The sequence below is a fragment of the Triticum aestivum genome, chromosome 5D, assembly GCF_018294505.1.
Source record: "Triticum aestivum cultivar Chinese Spring chromosome 5D, IWGSC CS RefSeq v2.1, whole genome shotgun sequence".
Lineage (NCBI taxonomy): Eukaryota > Viridiplantae > Streptophyta > Magnoliopsida > Poales > Poaceae > Triticum > Triticum aestivum.
Window position 1 is genome coordinate 475,234,218 of NC_057808.1, and position 25,308 is coordinate 475,259,525.

General features: G+C 46.2%; 1 pseudogene; it reads left to right on the forward strand.

The window, feature by feature from the left end:
• The first annotated feature begins 520 nt into the window (after positions 1-520).
• LOC123125577 (putative serpin-Z8) lies at positions 521-23,758 on the forward strand (annotated as a pseudogene).
• Positions 23,759-25,308: the final 1,550 nt, after the last annotated feature.

The window sequence follows — 25,308 nt, forward strand, 5'->3', positions numbered from 1 at the left end:
AAACTTTTTTTTAACATTTTTCTTGAATTTGCGAACATTTCTAGAATGGAAAAACATTGTTCTGAAAATTGGTAGAACACTTTTTGAAATTCATGAACATTTTTTGATTTAACGCAATTTTTTTGAATCAACAAACAGTTTATGAATAAATAAACTATTTTGTAAGTCACAAAGAGTTTTTGAATTTTTAGGATATTTTTTCATTCATGAACATTTTTTTGAATTTGCAAAATTTTGTACAATTAAATTAACATTTTTTAATACATGAACTTTTTAAAAATCACGAGCATTTTTTAATTTCCCGAACATTTGTTTTTAAAATTTCGAACATTGTTTGAATAAGCAAACATTTTTTATAAAAGCATGATTTTTTAATAGACAAACATTTTATGTTTGTTAAACATTTATTTAAAAATTCTCATTTTAAACCTTTTTGAAATCCCAAAATATTTAAAGTAAAAAATGAAAAGGGAAAAGAATATAAAAATAAAACAAAAATTGAAAAACAGACCACCCAGACATGGGCCGGCCCAAATAGGTGGTTGCGCTTTCACCCAGCGCACAGAGCGCAGTAGAGGAGGTCCCTATTGTATGGGGCGGCACAGAAGGGGGATTTCCCTGTGTGAACCATTTTTTAATCATTTATAGGTGGCATTGGTGGGTAATATTTTGCAAATTTGGGGGCAATTTGTGTGACATACCGCGAGAAGCTTTTTATTAGGTATAGAAAAAAAACATAGTTTGCGTCAGAGAATCTCTTATTGGGAAGGACAGCACTCTACGCCGACCCAAATTTGGGCTGGTCAACTCGCAGCCACATGATGTATGTGCTAGCAGCCGTACGATTCGCCTCAGCCTGCACCCTGCACATGTCGTCTTCTTCCCCCCGTGCATGCTTATTTCTGTCGCCTCCCATGCAGTCTCTCGATTGAAGCTCCTGCGCGCAGCGGCATAGCTTGTCGGGCCGCTCACTGCTGCATTGTTGGTGCCCACGTGGGCCTGCCCCTATGCTGCTACCGCACTGCCGGTTCCAGCAAAATTGACCACTGGTCGAAGCATTCCTCGGTAATTGCGGCTCCGCCAGCGACGGCGCCAATTGCAGCACATCGCTGGTGGTACCTGTTGCAGCAAATCACATCATCGTCGTCGACGGCCATACTTCATCATTGCCGGCGCCAGTTCCAGCACATCACTGGTGGTGCCAGTTGTAGCAAAACACGGCGCCATCGTCGACGACCATACTTCACCGTTGCTGGTTGCATCACATCTGGTCCCCTGTGGTAGCTTTCTCGTTGCCGGTTGCAGCAAATGCAGCACCACCTACTCCGGTCACACTTCATGGTCACCCCCCGATTGTAGCATATTTGGTTGCCATCCTCCATGGCCGGCGAGGCGCCATCCGTGTACACAGGATGTAGCGAAAATGTTGCCCGGTAGTAGCAAAATCAAGACGTGGTTGAAACAAAAACCATCGTCTCGTCGTCGGGGGTCGCCAGCTATGTCGTAATGGATGTAGCAAAAAAAACTTCGATGGTAGCAAAAATAGACGATGGTTGCAGCAAAAAGCGCATCATTGCCATCGCGGGTTCGTGCTAATTATGAATGATTGCAGCAAAAAAGTTGCCGGTGGTAGCTTCCACCATCGCCGGTTGCAGCACGTCGGAAACACAGTTCCTCCCCGCCAGCCTCGTCGGCCCGGCCTTCTCTCAACACAACACCGCCGGTGATCTTTGCGTCGTCCCTGAGGTCTGCCCCGCCGCATCTTCCACGCCCCAACACGCGTGGCCATGGGGACATGAGCAGCACGAGGGCGCTGCCATGGCGACGGGCGCGGCCATGGCGACGAGGTTGCAGCAAAAAGGCAGTGGGATTGGGTTTTTGTGCTGCTGAGCAGCGGGCGCGATGGGGCGCGCGGCTAGGCGCGAGCCCACTGGCCGGTGGTGCTAGCCGGGGAAAGAGGAAAAGGGGCGATCGGGAAGATAATGGAAAAAACTGGACGCAGTACGACGTGGGATAGACATAAGACCTGTAGACCGAATGCTTGCGACGTGACTGGTTGCGCGTTCATGGCATGTACAATGGTAGCATATGGATACAGATGCCTCATGACAAAAAGTAGCTTGAGGCAACTACATTAATTTTTTTCTCCCCAACGCAAGCTACTACTAGTGGACAGCATCAAGAAATAGAAAATATTTTTTTTACATATGCATCTCTACTCTTCAGTTCAACATTTTCAGCTTTTTACGTCGGATCACATTTTTTTCTTTCCAAGCACCCGCCTCTTCCAGAGGAACCCACTTCCCTATCCGAACCTACTTTCTCTGACATCCGATCCTACATGGCACATGGGGCATCAACATAAGGCTATGCATTGGCCATGCTCAGCCGGCACACTTCTTGGCATGCTTTTCCATTGAAAAAAAAGGAAGCAAATGATTTTTTAGGGTCAGCAAATAATTTCTTTGAGGAATGTGCAGACATATCATTTAGATTTGAGCTTTCCTAAGCTGAGACAACCTAGACAATTGACAATATAACAGTTGAAAAATAAACTTAAGAAAGTAGAAAAAATTATCGAAAAAACGTAGTATGCGTCACAGAATCTCATCATTAATTAGAAAATTGGCATGCTTTCCATTGATAAAAAGGAAGCAAATGATTTTTTAGGATCTTTTTATTTTGGGACGAGTTGTTTCCTTTTTGTCTCAGATTTTTACCTTTCGGTTGGAGAATTGAAACTTGTCACGTGTATATGCCTAGCAATCACCGAGCATAAATAGAGCCGATTCTTGTTAGCGTGCATCAAGGAGAAGAATTTTGTCTCCATCCCGAAAGCAAGCGATGGAAGCGACGAGGGACACAGCGCAGTCCTGCTCCGGCGGCCAGGCGGCGCTCGCTGCCAGGCTCGCGAGTCGCCTCGCCGACGACAACGCGGACAGCAACCTGGTGCTCTCGCCGCTGTCCATCTGCGGCGCTCGCGCTCCTGGCCGCCGGCGCGCGGGGCGCCACCCTTGACGAGATCCTGGGCGTCCTCGGCGCGCCGTCTCGCGCCGCGCTCGACGAGTTCCTCTCGCGCGTGGCGGAGGACGCGCTCAAGGACCACTCCGAGTCCGGCGGGCCGCGCGTCGCGTTCGCGCATGGCGTGTGGACCGACCTCGCGTGCCCGCTGAAGCCGGCCTACCGCCACGCCGCCGTGAGCACGTACAAGGCCGATGCCAGCACCGTCGACTTCCGCAACGACCCGGAGGCGGCACGGGGCCAGCTCAACGCGTGGGTCGCGCAGGTCACGAGCAACCTGATCGGCTCCGTCCTTGGCCCCCGATCCATAACGCCGCTCACCCGCGTCGTGCTCGGCAACGCCATGTACTTCAAGGGCAAGTGGGAGAAGCCCTTCGGCAAGCAGGACACCGCCAACAAACCCTTCCACCGGCTCGACGGCCGCACCGTTGAAGCGCAATTCATGAAGAGCTGGTGTTCCCAGTTCATCGCCGTGCGCGAAGGGTTCAAGGTGCTCAAACTCCGGTACCGAATGGCTCAAGCGCAAGGTAATCCGTTTGCACAGACACAGTCTCGATCCTTTCATTCGCGGGTCACACTCATGCATTACATCTTGCTAACCTGTTGACAGGGTGGCGCGCCGATCGTAACAAGGGTACACAGTTTTCTATGTGCATCTTTCTTCCAGATGCCATCGACGGCTTGCAGAGCTTGGTCGACACGATAGCATCTCAACCTGGCTTCCTGCACAAGCACCTTCCCGAGGAGAAGATCTACCCCGGTTCGCTCATGAATCGGGACCAAAGAAGGCAACTGTCCCGGTTCGTGAGCCCAGGGGGCCGGCCGGGCCACGTGGGCCATTGGTCCCGGTTCGTCTGGACCTTTTGGTCCCGGTTCCACGCACGAACCAGGACCAATGCGCCTCGCCCCTGGCCCATGACCATTAGTCCCGGTTTGTGCCACAAACCGGGACTAAAGGGTTGGTCCTTGTTGCAGTTAGAGTTTAGTCCCACCTCGCCAACCGAAGGGCGCTCACACAGGTTTATAAGCCTGTCCCTCTCTGCCTTTGAGCTCCTCTCAAAATGAAAATAGATGTCCTTATACAAGGAATTTGACCTAAATTCAGGGTGAATTTCTCTGAAAAATTTATTATGAATTTAGGTTGAATTCTCTCTATAGGCGCATCTATACTCATTTTTTTATGTTGAGTTGGCGATCTTTACATACTTTTTGTGTGTTGAATATGGACCATTCAAAATCAGTCTCTGCTTTGAATGGTTCATTTTGAACACACAAAGTCTGGAGTTCAAATAAGTTCAAGAAAATGAAATCCCTTTATAACAGATGAGTTTCCGTATAAAATATTGTCCGTTTTGTACACGAAGTGCATCCAGTTTTTGCCGTAACCCTCTCAACTTTCTTGCACATGCTATGTGGATGAAATGATGATACCATGCTAATTTTCAACTTTTTCAGAGTTCATTTGAAATGCTTTTCAATTTTAGGGTCTTATAGCCCAAAATAATTAGTAAATGCATGAAAAATAACAAATAAAGTCAGAAAGGATTGAAAAATGATGATGTGGCTTTAAATGGTGCATTTTGAACACACAAAAAGTCAGAAGTTCAAATAAGTTAAAAAATGAAATCTCTTTGTAACAGACGAGTTTTCGTATGAAATCCTGATACTTTGAAATAGATTGTCCATTTTGTACACGAAGTGCATCCAGTTTTTGCCGTAACCCTCTCAACTTTCTTGCACATGCTATGTGGATGAAATGATGATACCATGCCAACTTTCAACCTTTTCAGAGTTCATTTGAAATGTTTTTCAATTTTAGGGTCTTATAGCCCAAAATAATTAGTAAATGCATGAAAAATAACAAATGAAGTCAGAAAGGATTGAAAAATGATGATGTGGCTTTAAATGGTGCATTTTGAACACACAAAAAGTCAGAAGTTCAAATAAGTTAAAAAAATGAAATCTCTTTGTAACAGACGAGTTTTCGTATGAAATCCTGATACTTTGAAATAGATTGTCCGTTTTGTACACGAAGTGCATCCAGTTTTTGCCGTAACCCTCTCAACTTTCTTGCACATGCTATGTGGATGAAATGATGATACCATGCAAACTTTCAACCTTTTCAGAGTTCATTTGAAATGCTTTTCAATTTTAGGGTCTTATAGCTCAAAATAATTAGTAAATGCATGAAAAATAACAAATGAAGTCAGAAAGGATTGAAAAATGATGATGTGGCTTTGAATGGTGCATTTTAAACACACAAAAAGTCAGGAGTTCAAATAAGTTTAAAAAATGAAATCCCTTTGTAACAGACGAGTTTCCGTATGAAATCCTGATACTTTGAAAGAGATTGTCCGTTTTGTACACGAAGTGCATCCAGTTTTTGCCGTAACCCTCTCAACTTTCTTGCACATGCTATGTGGATAAAATGATGATACCATGCCAACTTTCAACCTTTTCAGAGTTCATTTGAAATGCTTTTCAATTTTAGGGTCTTATAGCTCAAAATAATTAGTAAATGCATGAAAAATAACAAATGAAGTCAGAAAGGATTGAAAAATGATGATGTGGCTTTGGATGGTGCATTTTAAACACACAAAAAGTCAGGAGTTCAAATAAGTTTTAAAAAATGAAATCCCTTTGTAACAGACGAGTTTCCGTATGAAGTCCTGATACTTTGAAAGAGATTGTCCGTTTTGTACACGAAGTGCATCCAGTTTTTGCCGTAACCCTCTCAACTTTCTTGCACATGCTATGTGGATGAAATGATGATACCATGCAAACTTTCAACCTTTTCAGAGTTCATTTGAAATGCTTTTCAATTTTAGGGTCTTATAGCTCAAAATAATTAGTAAATGCATAAAAAATGACAAATGAAGTCAGAAAGGATTGAAAAAGATGATGCGGCTTTGAATGGTGCATTTTGAACACACAAAAAGTCAGGAGTTCAAATAAGTTTTAAAAAATGAAATCCCTTTGTAACAGACGAGTTTCCGTATGAAATCATGATACTTTGAAAGAGATTGTCCGTTTTGTACACGAAGTGCATCCAGTTTTTGCCTTAACCCTGTCAACTTTCTTGCACATGCTATGCGGATGAAATGATGATACCATGCCAACTTTCAACCTTTTCAGAGTTCATTTGAAATGCTTTTCAATTTTAGGGTCTTATAGCTCAAAATAATTAGTAAATCCATGAAAAATGGTGCATGAAAAATAACAAATAAAATAAATAAGTAATTAGAAACAAAATAATATAACTTTATTAAAATATATAAATAGAAACAAAATAAAATAAACTTTTATAAAATTTATGAAATTAAAATTAACAAAGTATTTTCTGTTCAAAACATTATAAGAAACCTCTAGTATTATTGAAACTAAAATCATATAAAATTGATGCAACTAAAATGATCAAAGTATTTTCTGTTCAAAATCATTAAAAGCAAAAAGAATTTTCATAAAGAACTTTTTTGATAGAAACTTTAATAGCAAAAAGAATTATCATAAAGTAAAATAAATAAGTAATTAGAAACAAAATAAAATAAAATAAATAAGTTTTTTGTTGTAAGTAGAAACAAAACAAAATAAATAAAGCAAAAAAGAAAACAAAAAAACAGGCAAAAAATAAAAAATATGCCACCTATTGGGCCACCACGGCCTGAATACGACTAGAAACTCATCAATGGGCCAGGATTCAGGCCCGCAGAAGGCCCAGTAAGCCCATCAGGCATAGCAGTGACAATTAGGCCCGTAAGCCTGCAATGGAGAGGAGCTCGAGAGGGGTGCGGCAGTGGGGCTTATAAACCACTGCGCGCCCCTCTCAACTAGCGAGGTGGGACTAAACTTTCGACGCGGGCGCAGCAGCACAAGGCCTTTGGTCCCGGTTGGTGGCACCAACCGAGACTAAAGGTGTGCATTGGTACCGGTTCGTGGCGCCAACCGGTACCAATTCCACCCCTTTAGTCCCGGTTGGTGCCACCAACCGGGACCAAAGGCCGCCGCTTCTGAAAAGAGGCATTTTGTCCCGGTTGGTGGCACCAACCGGGACTAAAGGTGGCGTTGGTCCCGGTTGGTGCGACGAACCGGGACCAAAGCCTTTCCTATATAAGAAACACTTATCGAAAATTCAGAATTTCATCGCCAGTTGCCCCCGACGACGCCGACCTCCTCGACGCCGCAAGGCTGCCCCGCCGTCGTCGCCGTCGCCCGTGCCCCCGAGCCCATGCCGAAGCCGTCCGCCGCCCCCGAGCCCACGCCGACGCCGTCCGCCACCCACGCCGTCGCCCTCTGCCGCCCCCGAGCATGCCCGGCCGCGCCCTTGCGCCACGACCCGCCCCCACCGTCGCCGTCGTCGCCGGCCACGCCCCTGCCCTGGCCCGCGCCCCCCACCGTGGCCGTCGCCGACGCCCTCGCCACCCCCGCCGTCGCCCTCACCGCCCCCGCCGTCGCGCTCGCCGGCCGCCCCCGATGTGAGCCGCCGCCGCCACGGCTCTGTTCAGTGTTTTTTTTCCATATAATGTGTATTACCTTTTTGTTCATTGCATTTTTTTCATATATATATATAATGTATATATGTATGTGGTAGCTATATGATGAATGGATGTGGCTATGTATGTATGAATATAATGTTCATAGCATTTTTTTGTTTATATATGTTTTTCATATATGTATTAATTTTTTATTTAGGTTAGTGCATTTTAGGTTAGTGTAGAGGAAAAAGTAAAATTAGTAAGTACTACTTGATTTTAGGTAAGCGCTTAGTAGTTGAACTAGTTGATTTAATAAAACTACTTTATTTTACTATATATAGAAGTAGTTTATTTTTAGTAAGTACTACTTTATTTTATTTATAGTAAGTGCTTAGTAGCTAGTTGAACGAGTTGATTTAATAAAACTACTTTATTTTAGTATATATAGAAGTAGTTTATTTTTAGCAAGAAAATTAATAGAACTAGTTTATTTTTTTAGTTAAAGCAATTATTCCCGCATCGACGTCGACGATGCCAATCCCGCATCCTTGTCGTCGACTCGGCGGAGGAGGCCGGCTTGATCAGAGGGGCCATGTCCGGGACTGGGCTCCTCCGGGCTGGTTTTCGGAGGTGCTACCTTCCGGGGGGCGTAGGTTGGTGAGGAGCCAGCCCGTCGTTGACCCGATCCTTGTTTGGTGGCGGTCGCGTGGGCCAGTGACGGTGCCGAGGCTTCCGGACACCGCGGAGGTGGTACGTCACCGTGTCAGCGAGGAGGACCAGCACGTCCGTCGCTACATGGTTGCGTTGGAGAGCAGGTTCGACAATACCTGGCAGGTTCTTCAGGGATCTCACTGGAGCTATGATCCTATGATGGTTCCTTCCCTTTGGGTGTCCACCGCCCGCGCCGATACCCGTCGGGCACTACGGTTCTAGCTGTACTGGCGATATGTATTATAGTATTCGAGGTGTATTAGTGATAATATTCGACGATGTACGGACGCATGGAGATGATGTAGTTTTGCTTATAATTGAATGCATCCTAATTTGAATACTACTTTATTTTGTGATTTGATTTTGCTTATTGAATGCTCAAATTGGAAAACTACTCCTACTTTGAATGCTAAAATTGGAGAGCACTCTGCAAGGCGTATGCATATGATTAGTTGATAACTTATAGGGTTTTTGTTTTCGCAGAAATCTAGGAGCCCCCCTCCATCATCCCCGCCGTCGTCCCCGTCACCGACCCCCTCCGACCTCGAGGTGAGACCAGCCACGAACTGGTTTTAGAAAGATAATTAAACGATATTTCGGGTTGACTTTAAGTCTATTGAGTCTCCACCATATATGAGAGGACGAAGAATCCCGACTGTTGTCGTGGGGGTAGCTTCTCCTTCGTTCCCGTGTGCTAGACAATTTGGTGTAATGCACTCAGGAACGAAAGGAAGGAGCTACCATCACCGACGGTCGGAAATGTCTGAGAGGAATCAGTGAGGGAGAGTTCCACCATATATATATGAGAGGACGAAGAATCCCGACTGTTGTCGTGGGGGTCGCTTCTCCTTCGTTCCCGTGTGCTAGACATTTTGGTGTAATGCACTCGGGGAAAAATGGAGGAGCGACCATCACCAACGGTCGAATGTATACACCACATGAGCTGAGGGTTTTCAAGAAAAGACTCGACAAACCGATAGTCAACCCGTGATGAATAATAATGATCTAACTTAGGTTTTTAGTACATATATTTAATTGTAGACGTTTAATATTTGAATTATGAACATAGAAAATGTTGTACTCGGACGACGAAAGTTTCCCGTGGGAGTGCGACTGGTGCCACGACGACCGAGGTCTGTGCGACATGCCTCACCTGGACGAAGATCGGCGCTTCAGTATTAAGCTGGAGGAGACCTTCGATGTTGAAACGGTACGCAACGCCGAGAAGTGTTATTTTTTCGTAATTAAGCATGACTTCAACTATTTCAATGTGTACTTTTCATCTTTTACAATTCGACTAGCTTATCCCATGCCATGCAAGACGCTACGTCTTGGAGAGGATGGGTTTTGAAGACCATGAAAGTATGGAAACAAAGAAAATTCACCTAAGGACCCATCATGATATAGATTTTGAAGTAAATCTGTATAATTCTGAGAGCTAACCCATTTTGGTTGCAAAAATTGGGAAGCATTTTGCAAGATGTATGGTTTTGATGAGGGTATGCTTGTCACCATGGATCTTGGTGATCCTGACATCGAGCAAGACAATATGGACATTTGGGTCCTTGTTGATACGCCTCCAATTCTACCGCTATGTGAGTTTCTCAAACATAGTTATTAGCTAATTTTATATTGTTCATTTCAAAATAGTTGACAGCTTATTTTCATTGACAGCTTATTTTGATTGTTCAAACAATGTGCGGAACATGGTAGACAGAACCTACTACACCGATGGCTCTGAGTTAACTTATAACACTAGTAGGAAAAGGGGCTTTACCCCGGTTCATAAGGGCCTTTAGTCCCGGTTCTGGAACCGGGACTAAAGGGTCGTTACTAATGCCCTACCCCTTTAGTCCCGGTTCTTACACGAACCGGGACTAAAGGCCGTCCACGTGGCCGGTGCGGGGAGCCCAGGCAGGAGGGCCTTTGGTCCCGGTTGGTGCCACCAACCGGGACCAATAGGCATCCACGCGTCAGCCCCTAGCAGGAGCTGAGGTTTTTGTTTTTTTGAAAGGGGGTGGTTTAGGGGTTTTGGGGGGTTAATTTAGGTGTTTCATATATTGTGTTAGCTAGCTAATTAATAGACAGAAGTGTCCTCTCTTATCTCCGTGCTTGGTCGACGCTACGTACTATATACGTATGGAGAGGAGTAGACACGCTAGCTAGTAATCAAATGAAGGAAACAGAAGATCGTCATGAACATATGCAGACAGAGAGAAGTGATATCGACCACCTCTCCTTCTCCGAGATATTGGTCGAACAACAAGTTCTCGTATATCTATCCGACACTACCGGCTACATATATACAATAATTATCTCTTACAATACAATCTCCTAATTATATTGTAGGAACACAGGGTCCACATAGTATTCTCCGTTTTCAGCGATCACGTGGTCAAGGAAGAATGCCGCCAATTCCTCTTGAATTCCTCGCATACGATCTTCTGCTAGGAGTTGATCCCGCTTCCGAAAAATCTAATTTGAAGAAGGGGGTCAATACATATATATATATGAATAAATGAAACTCAACACAAATGATGGTAATAAAATAAAATTGTGAATATTATTGCTTACGCACTTCATATTGTTCTTCAGTGTAGCCCCGCTCACAGGTATGGTAGCGGATGGACTCGCAAACGTAGTATCCACAGTAATTATTCCCGGGTTGCTGCCACAACCACTTTACAAGAAATAGAGGTCAATCAAACTGATAAGCAAGCATGCTAAATGGTATTGATCAAACTAGCGCTTGAATCACTAGGAGATGCGCGGAACATGCTACTATAGTACTTACTTTCGGGTGTCTAAATTGCAGCTGGTTCGGCAGTCCCGGGGCTTTTGAGGTGAATTTTCTCCAAACCCTGCCAGACAAAGAAAACAATTACTTGATATCAGGAAATGAACAAAGTTGCTGATATGGTGGATAATGATCGATTTAACTTACTTCTGGAGCATTTGAGTCATGTTCGCATAGTCCTGGGGATCTTTTCGTCTCGAGTCTAAGACGGTTACTACTCCCGGCTCAAGCTTAATCTCTAGGAGAATATAGTGGAAGCTGCGCATGCATGCATAAGTCATCAATTACATTACCATAACCTGGACTAATAAGGGAAACCGAATATGCACAAGACAGTAACACTCACTTGAAGTTGTAAGGAAAGAGTATTATATCTTTGTTTTGATTTAATACCAACGATTGTAGCAAGTTGGCCTCGGCTTCTTTGGGATGTTTTCAACCATATATGCATCTATGAGATTTGTGTTAATGAACCCAATATCACCGGTTTGTCTTTTCTTCAATTCGGCGATCTTCAATCTGCATAATATAGTGAGGATAAGTATAAATACATGCAATGAAAGAGCTGACCTATATAGAGAGACTTAATGACAGAAGTAGTACTACTTACAGACAGTAGCAAGTGATCGTTGTTTTATCGAGGGACTTTAGATTGTAAAACTGGAAGAAATCCTCAAATGGAACATTCAGCAGTTCAATTCCAACGAGGTCATGCTCCGGTTTAACTCTCAGCGTCAAAGTACTCATCCCATCAGACTCTCTGTAGGTTTTCATGTACCAATCATGTAGTCTTCGCATCATCGTGCTTAGAGATCTGACATCTTTGACGAGAGGCTTCCCGTAATGGTATTTGTGGTTGTCCACCTCCATGATTTCATAATGTACATCGTCGGGCAGGTAATCTCCAAGATTGCTATAACCGGGCACCATACCCGGATCATTAGCGACGATGTCTTTTGACACCTTGAGCGGGGGGCACGATTGGTTCGCTTGTTCGCCGAGCTGGGCAATTTTTTTCCCAGCTCGTCGTTCTTTCATCCTTTTATCACTGACAGTACTTCCCGACCGCTCCGCTTCGGCATATGCCTTTCCAAGAACGCGCTCATAGTTGCCTCTTGGCGGAGACTTTGGTGGTTTTGTCAGGGCAGCCAGAGTGCGCTTTGCTTTCACCGGATCTACCTTCTCCTCCGGAGGTGGATGTTTCTTTGCTTTGACCCCTTCAAAGAAGTTCTTCACTTCGGCTCGCACGATCTTCGCGTTCTCCTCCTCGGTCCTCTCATATGGTAACTTCTCTGGAGTCTTCAGAGAAGGACCGAATCTGTATTGCCTCCCGCCTCTGGCAGCTGTACTGCTAGACGCCGGCAGAGCAGACGGAGCGGCTGCGGCTGTCTTCTTTCCTTGCTTACGAGGCGGAGGAGAAGGACTACGACGCGCCGGAGCAGCCGCAGCGGCGGCGGGTCTCTTCCGCCCTTGCTGACGAGGCGGAGAAGGAGGAGGCTGGCTGCCCTGGCGCGCCGGCGCTGGCGGAGAAGGAGGCGGAGTGCCGCCACGCGCCGGAGAAGGAGGCTGAGTGCCCTGATCACTCGCCGGAGGAGGAGGCGGAGGAGGAGGCGGAGTGCCCTTACTCGCCGGAGCCGTCCAGTTCGGAAGCTTGATGAGCTCCTTCCGCCATAGGCATGGAGTCTTCAGAGCTAAACCCAGCCGAGTCTCCCCTTCACCGGTAGGGTGGTCAAGCTGGAGGTCCTCAAATCCCTCCGTTATTTCATCCACCATCACCCTAGCATATCCTTCTGGAATCGGCCGGCAGTGGTAGGTTGCGCCGGGTTCAGTAGGTAAAACAGAGCCAACAGCCGCCTTGACTTTCAAGTTCTGCCATTCCGCCATAAGGTGGCAATGTTGAGACTCCGTGATAGCATCCACGGGGTAGCTAGGAGTAGCCGCATGCTCCAGCTGAGGCAGCTCGGTGGAAGCCACGCTGCTTCTACGCTGAGATGGCGGTGTAGCTTCGGGGGCAGTTTCGGCATCTCTATTGCCGTCTCGTTCCTCTAGCACTTGAACCCTTTCGTGCAGACGCTGAATTTGGATCTGCTCCACTTTTTTCCTCCTCTCCTGGGTTTTGTAACCGCCCGCGTCCGGAAAACCAGCCTTCCACGGAACGGAGCCTGGCGTGCCTCGTGTCCGTCCAGGGTGCTCAGGATTCCCGAGGGCCATTGTGAGCTCGTCGTTCTCTCTGTCTGGAACGAACGTCCCTTGCTGCGCTGCATCGATATAGTGCTGAATCTTCTTGACGGGTATTGCAAGTTGCTCGTCCGTCCAACGACACCTCCCTGATACAGGGTCCAAGGTTCCGCCAGCCCCGAAGAACCAAGTCCGGCAACGGTCTGGCCAGTTCATTGTCTGTGGTTCGATCCCTTTATCAAGCAGATCCCTCTCAGACTTGGCCCACTTAGGCCGGGCTTTGAGGTAGCCACCTGACCCCGTGCGATGGTGAAGCTTCTTCTTCGCAGCATTCATCTTGTTTGTCGCTGACATCTTCTTACTCTTTTCCGATGTCTTGTGGGCCACAAATGCGGGCCAGTGATCTCTGATCTTCTCATACCGGCCGATGAATTCAGGTGTCTCTTCTTTGTCGACAAACGTTTTCAGCTCATTCTTCCACCTCCTGAATAGGTCTGCCATCTTCTTAAGAGCATGAGACTTGATTAATTGCTCTATAACTGGCTTCTCCGGATCCTCCTCTGGCGGTAGGGTGAAATTTGCCTTCAGCTCAGTCCAAAGATCATCTTTCTGCATATCATTGACATAAGACACCTCAGGGTCTTCCTTCTTAGGCTTATACCATTGGTGGATGCTGATCGGGATCTTGTCCCTAACTAGAACCCCGCACTGAGCAGCAAAAGCATCCTTTGTCCGGAGGGGTTCAATCGGTTGGCCGTCGCGCGCGATTGCTGTGATCTCAAACCTTTCATCCGAGCGCAACTTTCTCTTCGGGCCTCGTCTCTTTACCGCAGTTGTGCTCGATCCGGAGGGCTAGAAAAAAGAAGAAAGACGAGTGTTAATTAATATGTGTACATACCAAAACAATGAATGCATCAATTAGCTAGTCAGCACAGGCTTAACTAATATATTTACCTGGCCGGACTCTGTTCGGTCACCGGAGCCGTCACCACGGGCTCCTTCTTGCACCAGCATTGGGTCACCGGAGCCATCATAATCATGTCTTTCCTCCTCCACTCTTCGATCACCGCAGCCAGCTTCTTCACCCTGTTCTTCCAGACCATCATTGTCGTTAAGATACGACAAGATATCACCTCCGGCTAAGATTATGTCCCCCAACACCTCTTCTGCTTGCTCATCTCGTCCGTGCTCCATTGTTTCTGCAAATATTACAACATGGCAATTATTACACAAACATGACAGCAGGTGGATATATTAGTGCAAACGTAGACCTAGCTTATTCCGGGTTTGGGGTGGCCTAGGCAATGCTTCAAGGGTAGGGGCGCGGCGGGAGGGGGTAGGAGACCGACATCGTTTTTTTCTAGGGTTTGGGTGTCCTCGAGAGTTTTGGTCGAGCGAGAGGGCCGGGGGGTGCTCCCGTGGTATAAGTTATCACGGTCGAGAGGGGGTATACATATCGACCGTCCATCATGTCGAAGTTATCTGGGAGGGAGTTATATATATCGACAACGACGACATACATACACGGGAAAATAATGTTATCGGGGAGGGGGTATATATCGACCCCCCCCCCACGTGTTGAAGTTATCGGGAGGGGGTTTTATATCGACAACGACGACATAAATACACGGGAAAATAATGTTATCGAGGAGGGGGTATATCGACCCCCCTCGTGTTGAAGTTATATCCCCCTCGTGTTGAAGTTATCGGGAGGGGTAATATCGACAACGACAACATACATACACGGGAAAATAATGTTATCGGGGAGGGGGTATATCGACCCCCCCCACGTGTTGAAGTTATCAGGAGGGGGTATATATCGACGACGACAGACCCGATAAAACATAAGAAAACGAAGAAGAAATAAAAAGAGGAGAGAAGAAGAAAGGAATAGAGGAGAGGATTGAAGAAAAAAAAGAAGAAAAAAAGAAGAAAAAAAGAGGAGAAGAAGAAAGGAATAGAGGAGAAGAAGAAAAAATAGAATATTTCTATTTTTTCTTCTTCTCCTCTATTCCTTTCTTCTTCTCCTCTTCTTTTTCTTCTTTTTTCCTCTTCTTATTTATATCTCCTCTTCTTCCTCTCCTCTTCTTCTTTCTTTCCTCTTCTTATTTTCTTCTTTCCTATCCTTCTTTTTCTTCTTCTTCCCTTCCTAGCTAGATATATAAAACTTTTCTAAAATTGTAACTTTTGCATATATAAAACTTTTCCATGTGGATCATCATTTCTCATATATATCGAATATATATCCATTGTCATATATAAAAACTTTCTATATATGAACAAAAAACTTTCTATGAACAAAAAACATTTTTGACATATATATTCATACATTTTGAACATCTACATACATACAAATTTTTTTGTTCACATATACATTATAGCCACATACACATATACATCACATATGAACAAAAAAATTAAACTAATAAAAATAAAAAAACAGAGCCGGGGCGGCGGCTCTCACAGCGGGGGCGGCTAGGACGATGGCGACGGCGGGGCGGGGGCGGCGAGGGCGCCGGCGCACGGGGCCGGGACGGGGCGGGGGCGGCGAGGGCGCCGGCGAGCACGCGCGGGCCGGGCAGGGGGGCTCGGGGCGCCGAGGCGGCGCGCGCGAGCAGGGGAGCACGAGGCGGGGCGGCGCGTGGGGGCAGGGCGACGGCGACGAGCACCGGGCGGCGACCCGTCGAGGCAAGGGCGCGGGGCGACGGCGATGAGGAGCGGGCGGCGACGGCGAGCACGGGCAGCCTGGCGGCGTCGGGGGCAACTGGCGAGGTATGTCGAAAATTTCCTAAGTGTGGACTTATATAGCAAAGCCTTTAGTCCCGGTTCGTGGCACCAACCGGGACTAAAGGTGGGCATTAGTCCCGGTTGGTGCCACCAACCGGGACCAAAGGCCTCTTTTCAGCAGCCCAAAGGGCGGGAAGCGGCGGCCTTTGGTCCCGGTTGGTGGCACCAACCGGGACTAAAGGGGGGCATTGGTCCCGGTTGGTGCCACCAACCGGGACCAAAGGCCTTGCGCTGCCCGCGGCCAAAAGTTTAGTCCCACCTCGCTAGTTGAGAGGGGCTCGGAGTGGTTTATAAGCTCCACTGCGGCTGCCCTCTCGAGCTCCTCTCAAATGCAGGCTTACGGGCCTAATGTCACACTGTGCTGTCTGTTGGCCTATTGGGCCTTCTGCGGGCCTGAATCCTGGCCCAGGTTGGGTTTCTAGTCGTATTCAGGCCGTGGTGGCCCAATAGGTGGCAGTTTTTTAAATTTTTTGCATTATTTATTTTCTTTTGTTTTTTGCTTTATTTTTTAATTCTTTTTGCTTTTAGGTCAGCAAAATTATAAACTGTCTGTTAGTGCCATTAGTTTTAGAAAACATATAAACTTTCTATTAGTGCCATTAGTTCTTTATGAAAATTCTTTTTGCTGTATTTAGTTTTTTATTTTCTTTTTTGCTATATTTATTTTGTTTTATTTCTACTTACAACAAAAAACTTATTTATTTTATTTTATTTTGTTTCTAATTACTTATTTATTTTACTTTATGATAATTCTTTCTGCTATTAAAGTTTCTATCAAAAAAAGTTCTTTATGAAAATTCTTTTTGCTTTTAATGATTAAAAATAAAAAAGAGGCGCAATGCGCGTTGATTTGCTTCAAGCCTTTCGGAATAGTGTAGACTGCACTGCACATAGCTCGATGCAGTCTACCTTATTCCTCAAGGCTTGAAGCTAAGCAACGTGAGCATTGCGCCTCTTCTTCATCGTCTCTGCACTCAGGGCTTATAAACCGCTCCTAGTGCCTCTCAGCTAGCGAGGTGGGACTAAAAAACTGCTTAGCTAGTAAGAAACTCTAGTACCGGTTCGTGCCACGAACAGGTACTAAAGGTGCTCGTGGGGCCACAGCCTCATTAGTACCGGTTCGTGGCACCAACAGGGACCAAAGGGTGGAATTGGTCCCGGTTCGTGCCACCAACCGGGACCAATGGCCTTGCACAGCGGCGTGGTGGTGAGTTTAGTCCCACCTCGCTAGCTAAGAGAGAGCCGCACCTGTTTATAAGGTGCGGTGCGCCTGAGCTGTCGAGCTCCTCTCTAAAGCAGGCTTACGGGCCTAACCTCTCTGCACTCAGGGCTTATAAAGCATTTCAAATGAACTCTGAAAAGGTTGAAAGTTGGCATGGTATCATCATTTCATCCACATAGCATGTGCAAGAAAGTTGAGAGGGTTACGGCAAAAACTAGATGCACTTCTTGTACAAAACGGACAATGGTATCATACTCGTCTATTACAAAGTTGGCATGCTATCATCATAATAGTTGCGGGAGAAAGTCTTCACTTTTTCTTCGCTTGTGTCATTTGCTTATTGCGCCGTAACCATGGATAATCTTCATCGTTTATCAGGATGCTTGGGTCAGCCTTGACTTTGAAGGGAGGAATTTCATGAAACTTTTCATAATCTTCAGACATGTCTGTCTTGCCCTCCACTCCCACAATGTCCCTTTTTCCTGAAAGAACTATGTGCCGCTTTGGCTCATCGTATGATGTATTCGCTTCCTTATCTTTTCTTTTCCTCGGTCTGGTAGACATGTCCTTCACATAGATAACCTGTGCCACATCATTGGCTAGGACGAACGGTTCGTCAGTGTACCCAAGATTGTTCAGATCCACTGTTGTCATTCCGTACTGTGGGTCTACCTGTACCCCGCCTCCTGACAGATTGACCCATTTGCACTTAAACAAAGGGACCTTAAAATCATGTCCGTAGTCAAGTTCCCATATGTCCATTATGTAACCATAATATGTGTCCTTTCCCCTCTCGGTTGCTGCATCAAAGCGGACACCGCTGTTTTGGTTGGTGCTCTTTTGATCTTGGGCGATCGTGTAAAATGTATTCCCATTTATCTCGTATCCTTTGTAAGTCAATACAGTCGAAGATGGTCCCCTGGACAACGAGTACAACTCATCACAAACAGTGGTGTCACCTCTGAGACGTGTTTCCAACCAACTGCTGAAAGTCCTGATGTGTTCACATGTAATCCAGTCGTCACACTGCTCCGGGTGTTTGGAGCGCAGACTGTTCTTGTGTTCATCGACATACGGGGTCACCAAGGTAGAGTTCTGTAGAACTGTGTAGTGTGCTTCAGACCAAGAATATCCGTCCCTGCATATTATTGAGTTCCCCCCTCCAAGCGTGCCTTTTCCAGTCAGTCTCCCCTCATACCGCGATTTAGGGAGACCTATCTTCTTAAGGCCAGGAATGAAGTCAACACAAAACCCAATGACATCCTCTGTTTGATGGCCCATGGAGATGCTTCCTTCTGGCCTAGCGCGGTTACGGACATATTTCTTTAGGACTCCCATGAACCTCTCAAAGGGGAACATATTGTGTAGAAATACGGGCCCCAGAATGACAATCTCGTCGACTAGATGAACTAGGACGTGCGTCATGATATTGAAGAAGGATGGTGGGAACACCAGCTCGAAACTGACAAGACATTGCGCCACATCACTCCTTAGCCTTGGTATGATTTCTGGATCGATCACCTTCTGAGAGATTGCATTGAGGAATGCACATAGCTTCACAATGGCTAATCGGACGTTTTCCGGTAGAAGCCCCCTCAATGCAACCGGAAGCAGTTGCGTCATAATCACGTGGCAGTCATGAGACTTTAGGTTCTGGAACTTTTTCTCTGGCATATTTATTATTCCCTTTATATTCGACGAGAAGCCAGTCGGGACCTTCATACTGAGCAGGCATTCAAAGAAGATTTCTTTCTCTTCTTTCGTAAGAGCGTAGCTGGCAGGACCTTCATACTGCTTCGGAGGCATGCCGTCTTTTTCGTGCAAACGTTGCAGGTCCTCCCGTGCCTCAGGTGTATCTTTTGTCTTCCCATACACGCCCAAGAAGCCTAGCAGGTTCACGCAAAGGTTCTTCGTCACGTGCATCACGTCGATTGAAGAGCGGACCTCTAGCTCTTTCCAGTAGGGTAGGTCCCAAAATATAGATTTCTTCTTCCACATGGGTGCGTGTCCCTCAACGTCATTCGGAACAGCTAGTCCGCCGGGACCCTTTCCAAAGATTACGTGTAAATCATTGACCATAGCAAGTACGTGATCACCGGTACGCATGGCGGGCTTCTTCCGGTGATCTGCCTCGCCTTTGAAATGCTTGCCTTTCTTTCGACATTGATGGTTGGTCGGAAGAAATCGACGATGGCCCAGGTACACATTCTTCCTGCTTTTGTCCAGGTATATACTTTCAGTGTCATCTAAACAGTGCGTGCATGCGTGGTATCCCTTGTTTGTCTGTCCTGAAAGGTTACTGAGAGCGGGCCAATCGTTGATGGTTACAAACAGCAACGCGTGCAGGTTAAATTCCTCCTGTTTGTGCTCATCCCACGTACGTACACCGTTTCCATTCCACAGCTGTAAAAGTTCTTCAACTAATGGCCTTAGGTACACATCAATGTCGTTGCCGGGTTGCTTAGGGCCTTGGATGAGAACTGGCATCATAATGAACTTCCGCTTCATGCACATCCAAGGAGGAAGGTTATACATACATAGAGTCACGGGCCAGGTGCTGTGATTGCTGCTCTGCTCCCCGAAAGGATTAATGCCATCCGCGCTTAAACCAAACCATACGTTCCTTGGGTCAGCTGCAAACTCAGCCCAGTACTTTCTCTCGATTTTTCTCCACTGCGACCCGTCAGCGGGTGCTCTCAACTTCCCGTCTTTCTTACGGTCCTCACTGTGCCATCGCATCAACTTGGCATGCTCTTCGTTTCTGAACAGACGTTTCAACCGTGGTATTATAGGAGCATACCACATCACCTTCGCAGGAACCCTCTTCCTGGGGGGCTCGCCGTCAACATCACCAGGGTCATCTCGTCTGATCTTATACCGCAATGCACCGCATACCGGGCATGCGTTCAGATCCTTGTACGCACCGCGGTAGAGGATGCAGTCATTAGGGCATGCATGTATCTTCTGCACCTCCAATCCTAGAGGGCATACGACCTTCTTTGCTGCGTATGTACTGTCGGGCAATTCGTTATCCTTTGGAAGCTTCTTCTTCAATATTTTCAATAGCTTCTCAAATCCTTTGTCAGGCACAGCATTCTCTGCCTTCCACTGCAGCAATTCCAGTACGGTACCGAGCTTTGTGTTGCCATCTTCGCAATTGGGGTACAACCCTTTTTTGTGATCCTCTAACATGCGATCGAACTTCAGCTTCTCCTTTTGACTTTCGCATTGCGTCCTTGCATCGACAATGACCCGGCGGAGATCATCATCATCGGGCACTGGTTCCTCTTCATCTTCAGCAGCTTCCCCCCTTGCAGCATCATTGGGCACATCGTCTGGTTCCTCTTGATCTTCAGCAGCTTCCCCCGTTGCAGCATCACCGTATTCAGGGGGCACATAGTTGTCATCGTCCTCTTCTTCTTCGCCGTCTTCCATCATAACCCCCATTTCTCCGTGCCTCGTCCAAACATTATAGTGTGGCATGAAACCCTTGTAAAGCAGGTGGGCATGAAGGATTTTCCGGTCAGAGTAAGACTTCGTATTCCCACATGTAGGGCATGGACAACACATAAAACCATTCTGCTTGTTTGCCTCAGCCACTTCGAGAAAATCATGCACGCCCTTAATGTACTCGGAGGTGTGTCTGTCACCGTACATCCATTGCCGGTTCATCTGCGTGCATTATATATAATTAAGTGTGTCAAAAACCATTACAGAACATCATGAATAGATAATTAAGTGACCAAATTAATAGAAGTTCATCATCACATTAGAACCAAAGTACATACATAGTTCTCATCTAACAACATATATATAGCTCTCCAGAGCATCTAATTAATTAAACCATACATTGAAACTATGTAAAACATTTCAATGCGAAAACAAATGCGATCATAATCGCAACCAAGGTAACAATTGATCCAACGGCATAATGATACCAAGCCTCGGTATGAATGGCATATTTTCTAATCTTTCTAATCTTCAAGCGCATTGCATCCATCTTGATCTTGTGATCATCGACGACATCCGCAACATGCAACTCCAATATCATCTTCTCCTCCTCAATTTTTTTTATTTTTTCCTTCAAGTAATTGTTTTCTTCTTCAACTAAATTTAACCTCTCGACAATAGGGTCGGTTAGAATTTCCGGTTCAACCACCTCCTAGATAAATAAAATCTATGTCACGCTGGTCGGTATATTTGTCATAAACAATAAATGAATCAAATAGTTATAAAAAGATAATATATACCACATCCGAATCATAGACAGGACGAGGGCCGACGGGGGCGGATACCAAAACCATCGCACTATGTAATAAGAAGGAATAAAATAGTAAGAAAATTAGACAAGTATCTATCTAAAGTAAGAATTTTTTTCTTTCAAAAAGAAGATAAGAACAAGAGGCTCACCACGGTGTTGCCGGCGACGAGATCGGCGCGGGCGGTCGACGGCGGTGAAGACGGGAATGGGACGTGACGGGCCGCTAAACCTAGACAAATCTCGAGGAAAATGGAGCTTTGAGGTCGAGCTTCGAGAGGACAAAGCTTAACTAGTGTGGCTCGGGCATTTCATCGAACACCTCATGTGCATAGGAGGTGAGCTAGAGCACCACAAAGCCCTCCCCTCGCCGGCCAGAGAAAAACAGAGCACTGGAGTGCTCTGCTCGCGGGCGAGGGGTATATATAGGCACCTCATTGGTCCCGGTTCGTGGCATGAACCGGTACTAAATCCGGGCCTTCTGTCCCGGTTCATGCCAAGAACCGGGACAAATGGTTGTGGGCCAGGAGCGAGGACCATTAGTCCCGGTTCGTGGCTCGAACCGGGACAAATGGTTCCATACGAACCGGGACCAATGCCCACGAGGCCCCGGCCGGCCCCCTGGGCTCACGAACCGGGACGAATGCCCCCATGGGTCCCGGTTCGTGACTGAACCGGGGCTAATGTGAAAACTGCCCTGTGACCTATGCCCTGTTTTCTACTAGTGTAAGGAGAAAACTCATCTGGTCGGATTTTGTACTGATCTTGAAAATTACAATATCTATTGTAAAACTCCTCCACATTATGGTCAATACGTGCCACTAGTGCATGTGTTGAACTACGGTAACTACCATGGAGATACCCTGGTAAGATTTCTTACTATTACGACATCCGTGCATCTTTTGCATACTTCTAAAACTAGTACATCATTGCTAACTATGAAGTTATTACTATGTTTTTTAACAGATAATCCCAGAGGATTGTGTGCCTCATTTGATGTATCAGAATGGTAGCCTTGATGTTTTGAACATACAACCAGGTCATCCTACGAATCTCAACTGTCCATACCGGATTCCTAAAAGAAGTGGAGACATGAAAATCAAAGAATGGAAAAAATGTATGGACAGTCGCAAGGAGGTTCTTGGAAGCAAAAGGAAGCGAAGCGCAAAAATTGGAGACAGGATGATCTCCATTCTCCATAATGGAGAGTCGGGGTCTATATTGTTTTATGCTATTTTACCTTAAAGAGGGTATTTAGGTCCTACCTAATACTGATAATCATGTGCTAAGAACAATTAAGTAGGGTTGGTTCGATGACTATGAGGATGATGATCGTATGACTTGTTATTAATAACGAGTAGAAGTTGTATGATTATGATTAGTAGGACTTGTTATTATGATGATGCATGATGCGGGCATGAAGAGTTATTATATATCAGTGGGTGAAATGAACATGGATTGGAATGAAGTGAAGGCAACAAGCATGTGGTGCATGTCGAAAGTAGCACTAATTCAAACTTGATCAAGTTATGATTAATATTACTTTCGACATGCACCACATGTTGCCTTAACTTTAATCTAAGCCATATTTAGGCATAGCAGTAGCGTTGGTAAATCAAGCACGGAAATAAGAGAGGACAATTCTCTCTGTTAGCTAGCTTACACACCTTAAATTACCCCCTAAACCCTCCCCCTTATAAAAAAAAACAAAAACCCCAGCCACTGAAATGCTGACGCGTGGAGGCCTTTTGGTCCCGGTTGGTGCCACCAACCGGGACCAAAGGCCCTCCTGCGTGGGCTCACCGCACCGGCCACGTTGAGGCCCATCTGTCTCGGTTCGTGTAAAAACCGGGACTAAAGGCCTAGGGCTTTAGTAACGACCCTTTAGTCCTGATTCAACAACCGGGACAAATGGGCCTTACGAACCGGGACAAATGATCCTTTTTCTACTAGTGTTAGGAAGTTTCGGGTGCCCAAGTTCAAGCTGTCCTTCCACAACAGCCTCGTCACCGTTCTCAAGAAGCTGGGGCTTCAGTTGCCGCTCAGAGACCAGGCTGATCTGTCTGACATGGTCGAAGGTGACGGATCCGGCTTGCCATTGGTCCTGAGTGATATCATCCACAAGGCGGTCATCGAGGTAAACGAGGAAGGCACTGAAGCTGCAGCCTGAGTGATGTTGTGCAATGCCGCCATCGCCACCTCCTCCGGTGGATTTTGTAGCTGACCATCTGTTTGCGTACTTTATAGTGGAGGAGGCGACCGGCATAGTTGTCTTTGCGGGACACGTCCTTGACCCTTCTAATGAGGACTAGGTCATCTCATGCTCATGATTTTGTTTTGATTTTTGTGTTTTTGCAAATGATGATTTTGTTTTGATTTGGATTTGAATCCCAGTTGGCATAATAATAATGATGTGGTTTCATGTTATTTTTTCTATGATGATGTGAATGTACTTTGTGCCTTTTGTTTGATTTGATTTCAAGAGAAGAATTGTGTGCATGAAAGTCATTAAGGAATTTTGAAGTGTTTAATTCCGCTATCATAATCGTCTTCTGTATAATACATGGACATAGCAAATAGAAGAACAACTTTGAAACGACAACGATTGTCCCTTTATATATGTTTTACATGGGTTAACCCCTTTCCATAATCACTTAGGAGGTATTTGTTTGGTAACCGGACTGGTAATGTAATGTGGTGACAGTGGGATCGAGCTGTAACAGGTCCACTAGCTAGTTTGTTTGTTTTCCACGTGTAAAGGTATCAAGTTGCATGCGGGTGTTTGGCTATGCAACGTAATCAGAATGCAGCAGTAGCGGAAAGAGAACTCTTTCCAGCCGCCGCCTCCTCCTCCAAGAAAAGCTAGGGTTCGTGCCTCTCGCCGGCTCCGCCGCAGGTCCGCCTCGTCTCCGGTGGCCCTAGGGCCATGGGGACGCGGTGGATCCTGGCAAAGGCCGGCGGGAGGGCTCCGTTGTTAGTCGTTCCTTCAAGATTTGTTAGGGTTTGTGTCCTACTCAGGAAGACGAGACGACGGTGGCTTTCTGAAGATGGAATAAAGGTCTCCCCGCCTAGTCCCCGTTCTGGTGGTGCGTCTAGCATCGTTGGTGGGCGTGTGGAGGTGTGTCTCCGGCGGATCTATCCTCGGTGGATTTGCTCGGATCTGGTTGTGGTTCCTCTATGTTCGTGTGTCTTCAGGTTGGATCCTTTCGATCTACGTTATTCTCCATCAGCGACGGTTGTTGTTCTGGTGCGCTGGTCCTACGGGGCCTTAGTATGACGACTTCCCGACGGTCTACTACAACAAGTTGTGCCCGACTCCGGCGAGCGAGGGGTGATGACGGCGGCGCGCCTTCGGCTCGCTTCAGTGATTGTAGTCGTCGCTGAGTGGTCTACGGATCTGGATGTAATTTTTATTATTTCTAGTGTTCGTTGTACTGCCATGATAGAAGATGAATAGATTGAAAGTTTTCTCGCAAAAAAAGAATGCAGCAGTAGCGGTTTTGGTAATCTGTAGAGAGGTAATAACACCGCAGGTCCTTGAACTTGTCTTCAGTGTGTTCCTACAACTTGTAAAACACAATCATTTGGTCCTAGAACTTGTATGAGATGTGCACATTTAGTCCTCGGCCAATCACGAGCAGCCAAGTGGAGCCGGATGGATCGAGCCGGTCAGCGCTGCATGTTTTGCAAATACACCCTTGCCATTTTGTCAATTAAACTCGCATGACATATTGCCAGCTTCCTCGCCTAGCTCGTCTCGTCTAGAATTTTCAACCCGTGGCGTCGTCACCCACGTTGCCCGGCGGGCGTTTGTCGCCCGGTAATCTACTGTGTCTCGTGTTTTTCTTGATCGTTCGTCGAT